A 17,048-nucleotide genomic window follows, 5' to 3' on the forward strand; every position below is an offset into this window, starting at 1 on the left:
GGTTACGTTACCCCTTAATGAGACATTTGAGTGCTGCTGAATGCTTGTTTTCATTTCGCGATATAGTGAGGCAAAGAATTTGAGAGCGACATGTAGCACAGTCGGCAATCATCGAAAATATGATCTGCGGGTCAAGCGTGTCGGCTTTTAAACATGACTCGTCGAAGGTTCCAGTGTATTCGCTGGTGCCACATGGCTTCCAGAAAGTCTGCAGAATTCGCGTCGTACAGAGAGCAAGATTGCAAAAACGATGGCGAACCAAACAAGTGCGAGTGAGAGCGAACGCGAGCATACGACAGTACGAAACGAGCTGTCTGGCTGAGGCCAGTTACGAGTTCTCATCGAGCGGTTGAGCGGGTCCGCATGACAGCAGTTTCCGGCGCGCACGTCACTGAAGGGAGCACTCTCATTGGTCTCCGCCGTTGCGGCTCGCGTCTTCAATAGACAGGTTTAGTTGGGCGTCCGCTACCACCCACATACGCATCGCGCGAGGTCGTGAGTACGTAGCTAAGCGCGCGCGCACGAAACGGCAATAGTTGGCAGGACGCAAAAGTTGAGAAGGGGCTTGATGACTTGCATCAGTAGGAACCAGTAATGTGCTACTCAGCGCCGCGATATGCCACCTTCTGAAACTGGGTAGCCAATATCAGCTGCCACGAAGTCAAACCACAAGCCGGAGTCATACCTTCGCCAAGAGTGATATCGAAAGACGCGCTCTCGCGGACACGCGAGAAAACGCGACAACGTCTCGCAAGACCCGCTGAGCCCGCAGCGAACGCTACGCAGCTTTTGAAAAGCTGCGGGCACACGCAAGATACCGTGCGTGCTCCTGCGTACTACGCATGCGCACTGACGCCTGCGCGGGTTGGCTGCGTACGCAGAGCTCCTGCGGACGCCGAAGTAAAACACTGTATTATCCCTCTTCGCGTTCGCTCGTTTATCTTTCGCTGTGCCTGTTCGCTCGGTTACGCCACCGACACCGCCGACACCGCCGACGCCGACGCTCGCCACATGAACAGGCGCCTAATAGCTGCACAAAAAGAAAAAAAGAAATAAAAGATAAGGAAACAAAGGGGAAAGAAAGAAAGCAGCCGGTATGCATGTTGTACGTACATATGTACACAAATATTTCCGTCCACGCCATGAATTATACGAATCACTTGGTGCCGTCGCGGTCGTTGCTTTAACTCAAAGAACATCAGGATATGAATGAAATGTATGCATGTCCTGATATTGATGATATGACATGGCATAAATGACATGGATTTAATGATGTGTCAAGTGCATCATGTCATGAATGACAAGACATACATGAGCATACATGAGCACGTCATGTCATGACATCAGTGACATCACATGCTTGTCATGGCATGTGTCATGATATTTTCTTGGTCGTTTCTAGATCATAATATATATAGGGCTGTTAATGAGGTGGCATGCGTGTAAAACCTATGAATCACATGTGTGTCATAACATGAATGCCACGAATTGCATGACATGGCATTAATGACAAGAAACTTAAGAGCATGTCATTCCTTGTCATTCATGTCATGTCATGCACGCATGTCTCGCCACACATACCATGATACATATCTAGTTAACGAAATCATCACGACCCCGTCACCTTACGTCGTTCGTGACGATCACGTCACGACATGCATGTAATGTTCATGTCATGCACGTAATTTCATTCATGTCATGAATATCCTGGCATATACCTTATTAGAAAATGAAGTTTCCATCAGTGACAATCATGTCATAACATGAATGTCATAGATGAGATCAAAATCGTCGATTGAATGACGTGACGTGCATTTCTTTAACTAGATACATTCTCAATATGCGTGTCATGATATTCACGCGTGAGATTAACGAAATGTCATGCCATGAATGTCCTCAAATGAGTGGAATGAATGACAAGGTCTGTATGCCAAGCCATGACACGATGCCCAGGAATGTTGTGACATGCATGACAAGAATGAGATAAATTCGGGGCATGCACGCATGCATGCGCGACGGGGCATTACCATGTCAAGAACTTGTGCTGACCTAATGGAACACGTTGTCTACTGACTTGGGCCGATCACATTATGCTCGTGTTCGTGTTGCCGTAATGGTCGTTGCATCGTCATTCGAGCTTCGTAATCCAACTTTCGCCTTTGATTTTCGAGTGCCATATGCGCTCGAGCCAGGCGCCACCCATAAGAAGATACCGGCATCTCGACAGCTGAACGCCTGATGGTAGTTGCATCCATTCAAACAGCGATTCAAAAGCGAGTTTTCAACGAGCCTTTGTTTCTGAGCGCCGGACAGCAACGCACGGCCTCATCGTTCCTTGCAAAGCTCGTACCGCACTTTCACGGCCCTTCTTGTCGTAGTCTGTCCGCTTAATCAAACATCAAGCGTGCTCTTTCCAGGTACGGGAAGTGCCCTAGTACGACAACGCTGCATCGTATTCCACTATGGCAGTGTCCTCACGGCTTGGCCAAGTCGAGCAGCTGGACCACGCCACTCATTCGAATGGCTATAAAGGGACCCGGGTTTCAGGTTGTGCTATAGTATCGGCATCAAGTCGTCCGTTTGTCTCCTTCAAGTGATACCACATACTACTATCAGTGAGCATTTAGTTCTATGCGTTTCGTACCCATCTCGCACCTCGATACGGCTCGTTTACGTCAATTCGGTCGTTCGTAGTAATCATGCAATTGTCGTTACCATTGTCATCGTCTTACTCTTGCGGCTGTCATCACACACACGCACTCACGTTTATTCTAGTTCACTGTACTCGAGTCACACACACAAATACTGGATTTACGCAAACCCATTGGTCAACCTGGTAACGCTCTGTGGAACCCTAAACAATGCTGCATAGGCGGCTGCCTGCAAAATGCTTTGCATAACGTCGGTTTCCGCAGTGCGTGGGGTCTGCACAATTTTCTTTCTTTCCTATTTCTTTCTTGCCTATTTTGTCCTCCTCTTTTCATTCCCTCCTCCCGAAAATGTAGGCAGGCGTTGTGTCCCTCTCGGTGGCAGTTGCCAGCTTGCTCTCTCCCTATTTCTTTTGTGTGCTTGTATGCTTCCATATAATAATAATAATAATAATAATAATAATAATAATAATAATAATAATAATAATAATAATAATAATAATAATAATAATAATAATAATAATAATAATAATAATAATTACGGGATCATCTTGCAGTGTATATACGCTCACGTGGAAGAAACTCTTATAAAACGCGACTTTGCAAGACGCGAGTCATGTGCTTTACTGCGGCGATGCAATCAGCCGACCGGCGCATGTTTTCACTTGGCCGCGCTTCGCAATAGCAGTCAGCGCCGCATCGTCCGCGGAGTAGCGCCTTGGTACGAGTGCATCACAGGACAAGCACGCGGAGCTACCTGAAATGTTGTGCGAAGCTAACAAAGTTGCAAAGGATGAAGAAAATGCTTTCCCCCGGCGGTGAAGAAACGCAGGATCTCATTGTGACGCTCTTCAAACGCGACAGGTCGAGAGGGGCAGCCAAAGACATCACGAAAGCTGTCCGTGTATATATGCGCCCAAAACCGTCGGCACTGCATGCACGGTTCTTGTTTTTAACAAGCGGAACCAAGCTCAACGCGAATTCGTCACAAATTACGGAACAGCGCTGAGAAAACTAGCTGAAGGTTGTGGTTTTGGAGGCAAGGCGCTTCCCATGGTGGAGGTGAGAGACCGTTTTCTCTTCGGCATCGGCAACCAAGCGGTACAGCAATGCCTACTGGCCGAAAGGAACCGAACGTTTGCCACAGGTTACGGCATGGCGGTGGAAGTGGCAGCAACTCAATGGCAGAAACAAGAACTGAGGACACAGAACCACACGGACGCGTAAGCTCATGCAACAGTTCACGCAACTGACCACTGTAACGGTAAGCGCTATCCAGAATCTTGCATGTTTCGTTGGATAGCATATCGGTGCAAGCAAAGAGGGCATATCGTGATATGTTGACGCTTCAAAAAGGGCCGCAGTATAGTAAAAAGAAAACGCCTTGTCGTGACCAGAATTCAAGAAAACATGCGGCAAAGCATGGCCAGGCTAGCCGACCATTTCATTATGTAGAAGAGCTCTATTTTATCTCCGAAGTCCACGAGCGTACGAAGCTCATGTTCGTAGCTACTTTGCTGATACACAGAAAGGAAGTGAATGTGGAAGTAGACTCCGGGCGATCGCATTCATTTGTCAGTGGAGAAACGTTTCGAGCCATTGAAGACCACACAGGCAAATTTCCCTTCAGGGCATCGGCGCGCAGCTGGTAGCTTGGTGGAAACAACCACTTGAGATGCTAGGAAAGGAAATGGTTGAAGTGCCCTTCAAATACCACCGCGACGCATTGCTTTAGCAGCAGTGAAGAAGCAAAGAAGCAGCCTCTTTGATAGAAGCTGTTCAGGGCCTTAGGAATTAATATTCCTGGAATACAGAAAGTGTATGATGGATCCCAGGTCGCTCAGAACTTTCCCACTCGATTCGCCAATGGTCTGCTGAGCTGCATTCAAGACCCGGCGCCTGTAGACCTGAAATGCGGCACAAGGCCTGTCTTTCTCAAGAGCTGAGCAGCAACCTTCGCTGTTAGAGACGGTGGCTGCAGAGATGGAGTCTAGTAGAACAAGGAGTGTGGCAAAGAGCAGCTTTCCACTTAAGCAACCCCCATTGTTGTGAGGAAGTGAAACGAATTCACACACTTGTGAGTTGGCTACCGCAGTAGAGTGAGAAAGGCCATTTAGGGAGTGTCTATCTTTTGCCCATGACAGATGAGATGCTTTCGTCGTTACGATGAAGCAAATTTTTAGAGCGAGGCTCTTAATGGCCCGTTCCTGAAAGAAAGAATAGAATATTCGTGATTGCGTCGTCGCCATACAGTCGTCGTCATGGATTCCTAGTCATAGCGTCGTCGTGGTGACGTTGTGGTCATCATGCCATCATCGTCATACAGCCATCGTTACCCGATTCTCGTCATACAGTCGTCGCCGCGCGAACTCTAGCCATCGTCGTCGTATAGTTGTGGTCATTTCAGCTTAATCATGCGATTCTCGTCACGACGTGCTCACGCCATTTCTACCATACAGACGTCGTCACGCCATCCCACGCCATCGCAGTCATTCAGTCGTCGGCACGCTATTATTGTCTTACACTCGTCGTCATCGCATTTTCCCACCCGCCATGGTGGCTTAGCTGCTATGGTGTCGGGCTACTAAGGAATAGGCCGTGGGATTATATACCGGTCGCGGCGTTCCCGTTTCGATGGGGCGCAATGCAAAAATGACCGTGGACCTTGCATTGTAGGCAAGTTAAAAATCCCCAGGTGCTCAAAATTAATCTGGAGTGCCCCACTACGGCGTGCCTAAATATCAAATCGTGCTTTCGGGAAGCGAAACCCCAGAGTTCAATAACGATGATGATGACAATGGTGTTGTGATGACTGTATGAAGATGATGATGTGAGCACCGCGGCTTGACGGTGGCGATATGACGAGCATTCGATGACGAAGCTTTAGTGTCGACTGTTTAGCGACCGCGATGACATCACGACAACGTTTTGACAATGAAGGCATAACTACAGCTCTATGACGATGACTCAATATTGACGACTGCACAACAATGGCGGAATAATTACTGCTGAATGACGACAGCATGATTGCGATAGTAGAATGAGGAATGACGTCTATGTAACGACAAAAGCGGTATGACAACGATGACATGATGACAATGGGGGGATGGTTCTGAATTGATGACAATATTATCACGACGTCCGCGTAAGGACGATGGCATGACGACAATGGATGGCTGTATGTGTGATGGCGAAGCGGTGACTGTATGACGACGGTATCATGACGATGACATCGCAACTAATGAATGCATAATGACGGTGCAATGACGATCGTAGCATGACAACGGTGGCATGATCACGATTGTTTGATGCAGGCATAATTACGGTGGAATAACGAAGTAAGAATAACGACGATGGAATGACGACAATGGGATGACACTTCTGAAATCATGACGATGGTACGACGACAATGGCAGTATGATCACGATTGAATGACAGCATGATTATAGTGGCGTAATAACGATGGGGGGAGGGGGAAGCTTTGAAGGGTTTATTTCAGGAATGGTGTACAGAGGCTAGGTAGATAATACGCGCAAAGTGGTTGAAGTAAGCTAATAAATTTAATTGGTTGAAAATTAGTGTTCGCGTACTCCTGTTAGGTAGGAACCGTCACCGTCAGGATATTAAACCCGCAGACCTGCTCTGTATTTTTGACTCCTTGAATGAGTGCACCTCCAGACAATAGTACGGTATGAATAAAGCTAACTTTCACTCGGGGTACCATTTTTACACAAGCAGCACTCGCTTCCCAGAATAGCGCAGACCCTGCGGAGAAATGGTTGCCGAGGATGAGGTCATTGTGATAAGAAAAAGAAAACTTGATTTTTCGCTGTAGTGACTACTGCACCATGACGTGGGTCTGTCGCCCGCGAGCTGAAGTTATCCCTGCGATCAGACACTCGGTGCCTAGCGTGATAAGAAAATAAGAATGGAAGGTGAAACAGAACATTGCAGATTACGAGCTGTGGTGTATTCAGCATGACATGGCTTATGACCATACCGATATTTTTCAGTGCAACTTCAGAAGCGAGCAAAATAACTTTCGCATGCCAGTGGCAAATCAGATTGCGGGACGACTGTTGGATTTTGTCGTTTTCATCGAACGCCGCACTCTGCTGGCTGCCCCGAACAGTATACGTACGGGAGCTTTGTGTCTACGTGCCTATGCAGCTGCCTTGTAATGCTATTCAGCGCTAGATATATGGCTTAACATCGCCTCAGAACTTCATGTCGACCACGGGTAAGTAGGATTTTGAATTCATCTTACTTGTGATGACTAGTGTCGAGGAAGATGTCCGTTGGCTTTGCAAGCTGGCAGCGCTGAAAGCATATTGACGACGCGGTCATTATTCTACGTCAACATACGAACCTGAAAAAAAAAAAGAAAGGAAAGGACCATGATTCTTCAAAATAGACGAATAGTAGCATTTGGATGTGCACTGAAATGTATACGCTAGTGGTTCAGCTTCAGTGTGTCAGCTTCCACGACGGTGCCGTGGAAGCTGACACAAGCCACCACGAGCCGGCTTAAGCTGTCCCTACAGCGTTGCCAGACAGCCCTCGTGGTGTCTCTATTACTATATCTTTCTGATGCTATGCACGAGGTTGCGAGTTTGATTACCGGCCTCGGCGACCGCAGGTTCAATTAAATTATGGGGTTTTACGTGCCAAAACCACTTTCTTATTATGAGGCACGCCGTAGTGGAGGACTCCAGAAATTTGGAGCCCCTGGGGTTCTTTAACGTGCACCTAAATCTAAGTACACGGGTTTTTTCGCATTTCGCCCCCATCGAAATGCGGCCGCCGCGGCCAGAGTTCGATCCCGCGACCTCGTGCTCAGCAGCCCAACACCATAGCCAATGAGCAACCACGGCAGGTGCGACCGTACGTCGACGGAGGCGAAATACAAAAACGCTCATGTACTTAGGTTTAAGGGCACGTTACATAACCCGAGGTGGTTAGAACTAATCAGGAGTGGTCCACTATGGCGTTTCTCATAGTCCCAGGTTTGCTTAGGGACGCTAAACCCCTTGCATCGATCAGAGCGTTGCCGGAGCTATTTCGGTCGCTTCCGTTTGGCCACTTAAAGGCTGTAAAAGTTCTTGCCCAAATTTTTGTCATTTCCTGCTATGTTATTGACTATGTCGACGCGAACATAATATAGCGATAAAAAGTGACACCTTGATAAGTCAGTGGAATAATACAGAAGGGTTCGAATTGTAATGCAGGAGGGTTAATGTATGGTGAGGAAAGCGCTCTAAAGATAAGTTAAGCTCAAAGCGCTGTGATTCGCACAGTTTGAGCAGACGCCTTAACATGTGCTTGATGAAGTACAAGGCCTCCCCGCGTGGAGAAAGAAAAGGAAAAGACGTGTTGGAAATATAATTACCATCATGCGGTCTCTGTTGCCGACGAAGAAGAACAATAAGATATTTACAGTGCAAATCCAACCGTGCTTTGATCAGAGCGCCTGGCTGAAAGGACGCAGTCTCGCGCACGTCAAATGTACCGGCCATCATCATCATCATCATCATCATCATCATCATCATCATCATCATCATCATCAGCCTGGTTACGCCCACTGCAGGGCAAAGGCCTCTCCCATACTTCTCCAACTGCCCCGGTCATGTACTAATTGTGGCCATGTTGACCCTCCAAACTTCCTAATCTCATCTGCCCACCTAACTTTCTGTCGCCCCCTGCTACGCTTCCCTTCCCTCGGAATCCAATCCGTAACCCTTAATGACCATCGGTTATCTTCCCTCCTCATTACATGTCCGGCCCATGCCCATTTCTTTTTCTTAATTTCAACTAAGATGTCATTAACGCGCGTTTGTTCCCTCACCCAATCTGCTCTTTTCTTATCCCTTAATGTTACACCTATCATTCTTCTTTCCATAGCTCGTTGCGTCGTCCTCAATTTAAGTAGAACCCTTTTCGTAAGCCTCCAGGTTTCTGCCCCGTAAGTGAGTACTGGTAAGACACAGCTGTTATAAACTTTTCTCTTGAGGGATAATGGCAACCTGCTGTTCATGATCTCAGAATGCCTGCCAAACGCACCCCAGCCCATTCTTATTCTTCTGATTATTTCACTCTCATGATCCGGATCAGCAGTCACTATCTGTCCTAAGTAGATGTATTCCCGGCCAATCACCTAAAAAAGAAAATAGTGGGCGTTGGTACCATATATATATATATATCACAGTTTAGTTATGAGGGTGCAGCTATTCATAGAATAGCAACATGTTATCATACACGAAATCTAAGACTCGTACCTATAGTGGCCGTATGAATTGAAGTAAAGCTAAGCTGAGTAAGTGAAAACGAGCTGTTGTGCTAGGGGTCTTCTGTTTCTGTTTGAGTCCTGCCATCGGACAATTTCATTTACGTTTATTAGTTAAAGGCAACGGCTTTCTTAGTGCCTTTACCGCCAATTTTTCGTGTCGAGTTCTTTTCAAATAGTTTTGCTGGGCCGATCCCGAAGGCAGTGCACATTCGCACCAATAAAATTACATCATCTTCAGGTTAGAGCTCTGTCATTATTTCACACTTTTAATATGTAAGTCTGAGAAGATTGAAGATAAAAAGGCATGTGCTTTCGGTGCTTCTTTTTTCATGACATTTGTTCGTGGGCTGCCCTTCACAAAATGCTGAGAAATAATTTTGTCAAGAATGTAAGACCTGGTATGAACAACTTTAGTGATGGAATGGTGGGGCAATATAACCCGCCTATACTGCATGCAATATAGCATGGCATGGCATCACATATAGACTATATATATAGATTCATGGTTGTTGCTACGATTGGGTGGATGTCTTATTTTCCCCTTAACTACTTCTCTGTACCTTGCAGGTTTCCGCAGAACTGTTACGTCAAACTCTTGCTTTGCTTCGAGTTGTTGACAAATTCGACTTCGCCCTGCCATCTGCTAGCCGCCTGGTTAGCCCAGATGGTAGAGCGGCTCCGCCGAAAATTCGGTTGTCCCGGGTTCAAGTCCCGGACCAGGACGAATTTTTCTTTAACTGCGAGGCTTTCCTTTCGAGGAACCCGTATGGGTTTCCTTTGTGGCGGTTGCTACGATTGGGGGGATGTCTCATTTTCCCCTTCATTACTTCTTTCCACCTTGCGGGTATCCTCTGAGCTGTTACGTTAAAACTAAAGGCATTAAATGAAAAAAGAAAGAAGAGTATTGCGGCTTGTGGTCAGGTTAGGTTAGCCTACTGTCTGGCATAATAGCTGACACGCTTAAGACAAAAGCAATACATATCTTCTGGTGGGATCAACCCTTAGGCTTCTTACACAAGAACGGTATGCTCTAAAGATTAGGCCACAATAACCTCCTTGTGCACGTTACAAAACAAAAGGAAGAAGGAATCCGAGAACTTGTTTTATCGATTGTTGGAGTCCGTTATTTTGGGGTATCATGCAGAGAAGCATAAAAAAAATTCCGCTGGCACCTTAGGGTGCTAGCCAGCTACAGAGCAATACAGTATGGCTCACGGCATGTTCTTTCTCCTCGGCCTTAATGACAAGTCGAGAGACCACCTGACTGTAAGAAATTGTGGTGTAAATTTGTGACTCATATTGCTCATATTTTCATTAAGTTATGGGTAACATACGCCAAGTGCTAAAGAAGCAGGATTATGACGACGAACTGTTATTTATGGATCCTCTTGTCAAAGTAACAGTTCTTTAAACAGAACAGCAAGCTTGAAGCTCAGTGGCGGAGAAGAGAATATTACCATCATATGGCTGCCGCTTGCATTTATGTAGTCGAATGGGCGGAAAAAAGAAAACAAAGAAATATTTGACAACAATAGCACGCATAGTTCACTCGTTCCACTCGAGTTCACTCGAGCCAAATAGCTCTTTCAGATGACTGGCGCTAGGGCTCTTCGTTGCAAAAGCACATGTGGGCACGTCAATATTTATTTGGCCACAGACGCTGGAATGGAACAGGCGAAAAATAGACAACCTTGCCACTGTCCTTGGGTACTGTTTCCCTTGGTGTACACCTCTCCTCACCATTCTTCTCTCCACAAGAGAGAGAGAACAAGGAGAGGAAATTCAAGGAGGTCAACGGCACAAGCATCCGGTTCGCTGTTCTACACTGGGTGTGAGAGAAAGGTGGGAATAGAAAGAGAATAAACACTCAGTGTACGTGATGCAATAGTTCTGCGGAAACTCGCAAGGTGAAGAGAAGTAATTGATAAAGGGAAAATGAAACATCCACCCAAACTAGCTAAGTGCTGCAAAGGAAGCCCCTACGGGTTCCTCGAAAGAAAAGCTTCGCAGTTGAAGAAAAACTTGTCCTGGGGTGCTATGCAGGATGCGCCGAGTTTGGCGAAACTCGGGATCTTCACGAGCTCTGGCGACACCCCAAGATGAAAGCACGAATGGTACCGAGACACAGTTTATCTTTCGACAAGCCTCCAGTTTCATTGGTTTATCTAGATTCACTCTGGGTGGCTATCATTCCTTGGGCGTTGCCTTCTGGGCGGTCGACAAACTGGGGCTCAGGTGATCATACCGTCGGTGCATGGTCGCGCCTTCTTTCACTTGTTTGTCGTTCCACCGAGTGCATTACACGCACAAGCGAGTTATAAAACAAATGCATTTGATACAATATCATTAGTTAGTTTAACGTGGTTTAAAAGCATTTTAAAGCTTACAAGATGTACGCTGAGTGTATTCGACTAATTTGTAATTTAGTACGCTTCGCATTATACCACGAGGGAACGCTGTGGTGGCGTCATCGCATACATTAATCGGGCGAGCATGGCGGCTAAGCATCGAAGAGGCCCAGTGCAAACAAGCTCGTACAACGAGCTTGCAGTGCGCGACGTAGTGATCAGGCTCGACGATGACCACTATTTCTTGGATAGTTCTGTTCCTCCGTGAGCAATCTTTCCGTGCACCCCGAAAGACTGCGAATAGCTTAGGCGATATTACAGATCGCAACGCGTACCTACTGTTCACGGCACAATCCTGAACAAACAACTTATCCGGTGCTGCTTCTGCGAGTGCGCTGAGTTCCTGCACTCCGCGTGACTGCGAGTGTTACGAATATTGCATAGTGTGTGCAAAAGGAAGACAGCCGATATAGCTACGATGCGACAAGGAGGTGGTGCCGACGATGGATCTCGCAACCAACACAGTGACGGAGGCATAGACAAACTGCAGATAAGTATATGTCTACTGTTTCATATTTCGCATAATAATAGTGCACGGATTAAGTCACTATCGTAGTAACGAACTGAATGTCCAGCAGTTTAAAAAAGGCATTGAGAGCCAATGAGTGTTCGTGCTTTTACATGTACGTGGGCCCGCGAAAATATGGGAAAGATAAAGGTACCTTTCACTAACTTCGTGATATAACAGAAATTCATCAGTGACATTCAGCCCGCAGAATCTATGGAAGAGATCTTTATCCAGGTGAAATATCAATAACAAGTACTGATATAAAGCAGGAAACTTATACAAAAATTTCATGGGTTGAACAGCAGATGGGAGGCATTCCCGAATCGGGATCGCCACGTTACCGACATCCTTGAAAAATGTTTAGAATCGTTGCATTCTACCGATTATGCAATATGGGACATAAACCTGGAGGTTAACAAAGAATCTTGAGAAGTCGAGGACTGTGCAGAAAGCGAAGTAACAAAAATTGTTGGAGATAGCATTAAGGCAGGAAGACAGTGGCGTAGTAAACCGTGGCAACTGATATGCTAGTTGAGATTAAGAAAAAAAAATGGAATCGGTGGGCAGGCCATGCACGTCTTCAATCACTTGTTGCCAATTTATAACAGGTGATTACATAAGCGTGACAGAATGGATGTCAAGGAGAGAGAACTGCAGCCGAGGATGGTAGAAAATTGCGTAATGGGACAAAAATATCATGTTTGTAGGCATAGGATGCAATCAGCTCGCATAAGACGGGATTGTAGGGAGCGCCATTGATTCTGCAGTGGACAAAAATAGGTTTGTGGTGCTGACAGTAGAGACTCGTGAAGGTTTGAGGACACAGCTGTTGGCACACTAATAAACATTACAATTGGCTCTGAAAAAAACAACTCGTTATGAAAAATAAAGCAATGTTGTCCCGACAAATTGTTTTATTATGCATACACTAAAGGCTTCCACAGTTAAGGGCAGTTAGTGCCAATAGTGCAATGAGCATTTTTATTTGTAAATAATGGTTTATATGCGGTTGACTCATTCCAACAATCAACTTTTTTTGCAGCAAGACATTCTGCTGCTGGAGGCACTCAACCACCTGGTGGCAGTAGGCGAGCGCCAGGCACATGCTCTTGAGAGTGTGGCAAGGTCCAGAGGGCTCCTCTGCAACAGTAGGATCAGTGCACTCACTGCTTTCCAGTCGAGCCCCCAGAACACACCTTATAAAGGAGCTTTCAGTTTATTATTTTGTTTATTATTCAAGAGCATGAATAAAATTATTGCAGTAAACATTGTGCTGTGCATATTGGGACACTTGTAACATGCACTTGATGTCTCTTCAAAATGGGCAAACACAAAAGACAACCTGGACCGTGTATATAAAAAAGACACTAATGCAGCATATACGTCATTGTGCTGTTTGGTCTTTCTATGTGCAAGAATACAGTGGGTGTTGATTAGCCACAAGATGAACGGTGTGTGTATTTCACAATGAAAAGACAGGAAACGGCATGACCTTAATAATGCTATCACCTATAGACTGTGCACATGAATGCAACACTCCCCGATTTAAACGTGCCATTACATGCATGTTCGGTACCACATATTCTTTAACAATGTCATATAGTTGCATGTACTAATTTTCAGACAGCTTAAGCCCATGCATAGCTCACTTGTGATGTATCCATTTCATAGGCCAAATAATTGTACACTTTGCCCTTTTGTGTTGTATGAAAAGTGGCATCCGCTAGTCGGATACAACTTCAGAAGACAGGAGAGGCCCCGCCCAGATGACCAAAGCACAGCAGCCGATTGCCTCCACGTCTAAAGAAATAGTCCATCTCCAATGAGCGGGCATTAGTGCGTCAGCGGTACGACATCAGTGTAGAGTGTGTGCCCATTGGTGCAGGCTTGTGTTCACCTGCCATTGAAATGCAAATTCTGTGGCCTCCTAAAGTTGTATCCGACTATAGAATCACGTAATGCCTTGCACTGGTTGCATAGACTTTAGCAACTTGAGAGCACACAATGATCAGGAACAGAAATCTATAAAGGCACCCAAGCAAAGCTGGCTGGCCACACTTCCATTATGAGGGGCTGTAAACAGTTCTCGCCAAATATTCACATGACATCCTTGAAAAAGAGGTGGTGTTTGGCACTTTAGAATCAAAAACAGATTACAGTGAATGTTGTGTACCCCATTAAAACAAACTGAGCTTGGTTATCTGCACAGCATGTAATGAAAGCTTGTGCTTCACATAGGAAACAAAGTGCTCTGTCCAGTACAATTGTCGAGTTCGCTGTGGCACCTATTATGTCATCAGTGTCAACATACAAATTTTCAAAGGCCATTCATTTCACCATTATTTTTGTATGATGGTTGTTTCAATCAGTGCTTGTATTACATGAGCAGGTGGATTTGAAAGCAAAGCTTTGTTTGCAAACCTTCAGACTTCCATAATTGTGTGGCAAGGCACTGGCATGGTGTCGAATAGCTCACACTTCCTCGGTCCTGCACCAAAGAGGCCCAATGCTCAATATGAAGTTGGATCGCGCAACAATTCGACGGCACACAAAGAAGAGTAACGCACACAGCAGAGCGTTCTGCTGTGTGTATTTCTCTTCCTCGGTCCTGCACCAAAGAGGCCCAATGCTCTACTTGAAGTTGGATCATGCAACAATTCGACGGCACACAATGAAGAGTAACACACACAGCAGAGCGTTCTGCTGTGTGTATTTCTCTTCTTTGTGTGCCGTTGAATTGTGGTGCAATTCAGCTTCAAGCTTCTATACGGATACAACGAGTCTTCAACCTCACCAATGATCTAGTTATTAAGCCACAATGGCACATATCTTTGAAATGTCCCAACACGAATTAGCTCTCCAACAAATCACCGCAAGCATAAAATTTTGCTGCACAGGTGTATGCACGTGCCATATTCTGTACCACTAAACTCGCAGGAATCAAAGGGGCAAGCATTAACAAGCCTTACTGCTGCCGTTACCATCATCATGACACCAATAGAAAGACAGTGCTGCGTTTCAGTAAAGGGAGTGCCGGAGGGAAAGGCGTGACACCGAGGCTTGAGGCTTACAATAAAAATAGCATTTACAAGACATGTTTAATGCCAAAATATGCTGTATATCGCTCATCCTACTTTGGCATTGCGGCAAGCTTTTACACGTTTGCGCATTTCACAGTTCGTGTAATCATTGCTCTAAAGCTGTACAAAAGGTCTATTCACTGTGCAATCTTTATTTTTATCATGGCGGGTTAAAGACCCACTTTTCATGGGCATCTGCACCACATTTCTCCCGATATGTAATTTTGCCTTGGTGGTTCACGACATCTTCAAGCACACCGAGTTCTGCAGCGGATTGGATCTGCATTGTTCTACTGCTGAAGAATTAGAGCCCCATTATGAGACGAAAATATACGATTTGTCCATACAGAATAACGCTGCCCCCCCACCAAAAGGAAATACACTGAACCACTGGCACATGCACCAACAGTGAACACAGCAAACACTCTGGAGTATTTTCTGCATGCAAGCCAGCACACTAAGATTCTCAATGCATTTTCATTTTGCCGTAAATGCATAGGCACAACCGGCTTGGCGCGACATCCGCATCTCGCACTGCAACGAATTGTGCAATGCCTTGCTGTTTCATAGTGCGGCCGATAGATGACGCATAACCAAAATTCAGCATTATGCATACTAAGTAACTTGTACTAAGTAATCTCATAAAAAAAAAAACCAAGTTCTTTATGAGATTAGCATTCACAGGGTACTTCACATAATTTGTGATATCCATTTATCTATTTATACTTCATTAACCTCTTTCCCCAAAAAAGTGAGCCATTTGGAAGGCACCCTGATAGACAAGTAGAACAATCGGTAAAAAGTCAGCAACCAGCGAAAAAGTCAGTATCATAGGCTGCCGCGTGTGTGACGTCGGTAATGCAAAATTTAAGTCGGCTACACAGAAGTGACAACTTTGGCAATATGGTGCGTCTAGAAATTGCTTCAATGCTAATCCCAGTAACGCTGACATTGAAGGCACCTTAATTGCTACGTACGTTCCGTGGACACACCCGACTACGTTCGTAATGTTTCCGCGAAGTAAGAAGCGTTCTTTTATAAATGCCCGCTCAGCCGCAGTCTTCGGGAAAGCCAGCCACCGCTTCCGCACTGCCGCATCAATAAGCGCATCAGACATGTCTGACACCAAGGCTCACAGTAGTTTGATGACGTCCAATGTAACGCTCGGCGCCGACGCTCCCCTGAAAACTCCCAGTCCCGTAGAAACGGAGGGCGCAGACGACTTGCTCTTCAACGGTGAGCGAATGAAGCCCGCCACGCTGTCTCCACAGACGAGAGTCTTCGCCTAGCTCGTCACACAGCCAGAGCACTGATGTCTTCGACAGGCCAAAATGACGCTGAAACTCCACGGCGGTCATGTACGCGAACGGGTCCAGACGGTCATACTGACGCTTGCTGCCGCTGGCTGCAATAACACACGCTGCTGCTGCCGCCGCCATGTTCCCGAGTTGAACTCGGAGGGGGTTTCGCGATGTACGAGTTTAGCACGAGTTCGCCTGTCAATCAAAGCCAGAGGTCACGCCCCGCGCGAGGCACGTAACTCTTGTGCGCGCACCCACCATGGTTGGGCCACGCCCAACTTATCTTTCGGCAACAGCGACGCGGTGCCGAGCTGAGAGGCATCAACAATGTTCACCACCGACATAAAACACGCACAACACACTGTCATCGGTGATGTACTGTGCACTACTATCAAAAACAAAGCGTTGACTGTCGCTGGCTTATGCATATATCTTCTCGGGCTGAGATGGCCCCACAGCACGGTTTCATTGCCTGCATTGTGGCGACGTAGCGCACAGTAAATAATTATCGGCACGTCACTGTAGCTGCTTGAAAGGCGTCGATGCGCCGAGGGTGAGGAGGATGCTGAGGAGTACGTATCGCAGCAGTCGTTTTAGATGGCTGCTCTGTCATCGGTGATGTATCGGAGCCACAACGTCGTAAACACGATCAGCGTCCGAGAATCGCTCGCTCTTCTAGACCCAGTGCAATGGCATTTCTTCATCACAAGCACTGCGCACTCAACAGTTCTAACACCTTCCTCAGTTCGAAGTCTCATTTCATAACGGCACACAAGAGCCCTCACCTGCCAAAATGCGATTGCTGCGGTGTCGTTAC

Source organism: Dermacentor andersoni, chromosome 6 (genome assembly GCF_023375885.2).
Source record: "Dermacentor andersoni chromosome 6, qqDerAnde1_hic_scaffold, whole genome shotgun sequence".
NCBI classification, from domain to species: Eukaryota; Metazoa; Arthropoda; class Arachnida; order Ixodida; family Ixodidae; genus Dermacentor; species Dermacentor andersoni.